Source organism: Salvelinus alpinus, chromosome 2 (genome assembly GCF_045679555.1).
Source record: "Salvelinus alpinus chromosome 2, SLU_Salpinus.1, whole genome shotgun sequence".
Lineage (NCBI taxonomy): Eukaryota > Metazoa > Chordata > Actinopteri > Salmoniformes > Salmonidae > Salvelinus > Salvelinus alpinus.
Window position 1 is genome coordinate 54,280,416 of NC_092087.1, and position 2,158 is coordinate 54,282,573.

General features: G+C 42.4%; 1 long non-coding RNA gene across 1 annotated transcript; it reads left to right on the top strand.

The window, feature by feature from the left end:
* Positions 1-682: 682 nt before the first annotated feature.
* LOC139551091 (uncharacterized) lies at positions 683-1,801 on the top strand. Its single transcript, XR_011670200.1, has 3 exons — positions 683-830; positions 1,024-1,172; positions 1,668-1,801. It is a non-coding gene; the product is annotated as an uncharacterized lncRNA (long non-coding RNA).
* The last annotated feature ends 357 nt before the right edge of the window (positions 1,802-2,158 follow it).

The window sequence follows — 2,158 nt, forward strand, 5'->3', positions numbered from 1 at the left end:
GGAGGAATAATGGTCTGGGGATGTTTTTCATGGTTCGGTCTAGGCCCCTTAGATCCAGTGAAGGGAAATATTAATACTATAGCATACAATGACATTTTAGACAATTCTGTGCTTCCAACTTCGTGGCAACAGTTTGGGGAAGGCCCTTTCTTGTTTCAGCATGAAAATGCCCCCGTGCACTAAGCGAGATCCATACAGAAATGGTTTGTAGAGATCGGTGTGAAAGAACTTGACTGGCCTGCACAAAGCCCTGACCTCAACCCCATCGAAAACCTTTGGGATGAATTGGAAAGCCGACTGTGAGCCAGGCCTAATCTCCCAACATCAGAGCCCGACCTCACTAATGCTCTTGTGGCTGAATGGAAGCAAGTCCCCGCAGCAATGTTCCAACATCTAGTGGAACGCCTTCCCATAAGAGTGGAGGCTGTTATAGCAGCAAGGGGGGGACCAATTCCATATTAATGCCCATGATTTTGGAATGAGATGTTTGACGAGCAGGTGTCCGCATACTTTTGGTTATGTAATGAATGTCAGGCTCGTTCCACCAGGTCGTCACTAGTTACCACAGCCACAAAGTCAGAAGGCCCGCCTACTCAACCAATCAGATGAGGGAGTGTGATGACTCGTATGCCGGATCAGAAGGCCAACCATTCAGATGAGGGAGTGTGATGAACCGTATTCCGGGTTGCGGGAAACACTTCATTTTTTAAATGGCATATCTCGAGTTCAAGTTTGAGGACCAAATAACTCATAAAAAATTCGGGAATAAGAATTGGCAACATCACTAAAATTCATAACATTGAGAAAGGACAAACGTTTTGGGCAAAAGGGTAAGTTGACTTAATTTATTTTTGATAACTAGTAGCTAACTTATGCTACTCATCTTAAATGAGCTAACTAGCTAGTATACGGAATTCCATTGCAAGCACAGAGAAGTTATTTGATTTGACAGAGCGACGTTGTTTGTTTCTCTACAAGGCTTTCATTTTAATAGTAATGTATATACAACAATTCCTTCAACAGACATATGCACAGCCTTTGGCAGGAAAAAAAGTCTCCCATTCAGTGGTGTTCCGTTTCAAGTTGTGTGCACAAAGACGTATGAATGCCACCAGGGGAAAGACAGGCAAACAAAAGACAAACAGAAATCTGATGCTGAAATGATCAAGGCTGTAAGTTCAAAGACAGATCACTGTAATTTATACCATACACTTTGACAACATTTTTACAAGTTCTAACTAACAATGGAATGTTCTTCAATAAAATTGAAGATGGGACTTTAAACGGGTGACCCAACTCTGTGGTCACTAAAGATCCCATGTGGAGTGCTTATATTTGTTCTGTTTTCACTGTATGTGTATATCAAACAGTATTCATATCATGTAATACTGTGTATAAAAGTACCATGATTGTAAAGTGTATGAAGAATGTACTGTATATGGAACAAAATCTGTAAAAATATATATATATATATGTGAAAAAAAGTGACTTTTGTCCTCCGAAGAGGGGGGAGGATGGAGCATAAAAAAAAAATACAAATAAAGAATATGTGAGTGAAGTTAGGGTGGTGTGTTTCCCCTTACACTGTAAAGAGCTTTGGGTGTCTAGAAAAGCGCCATGTAAGTCCAATCTATTATTAATATGAAATGTTTTTCCATTTTCCATAGCTTGAAGACCATGCCTTTGTACAGAGATGGAAACGGGTACAAATGATCAGTTAAGTTAAATAAATGACTATAGTAAGTGCCTAGGTGCCAAATGAAGTAATAGAGTTGAAGTTTAATCTTAAATCAGCCAATTATTGTGTCCTCCTCCCAGAGTGCTAAGAACCTTGGCGTGATCCTGGACAACACCCTGTCGTTCTCAACTAACATCAAGGCGGTGACCCGTTCCTGTAGGTTCATGCTCTACAACATTCGCAGAGTACGACCCTGCCTCACGCAGGAAGCGGCGCAGGTCCTAATCCAGGCACTTGTCATCTCCCGTCTGGATTACTGCAACTCGCTGTTGGCTGGGCTCCCTGCCTGTGCCATTAAACCCCTACAACTCATCCAGAACGCCGCAGCCCGTCTGGTGTTCAACTTTCCCAAGTTCTCTCACGTCACCCCGCTCCTCCGCTCTCTCCACTGGCTTCCAGTTGAAGCTCGCATCCGTTACA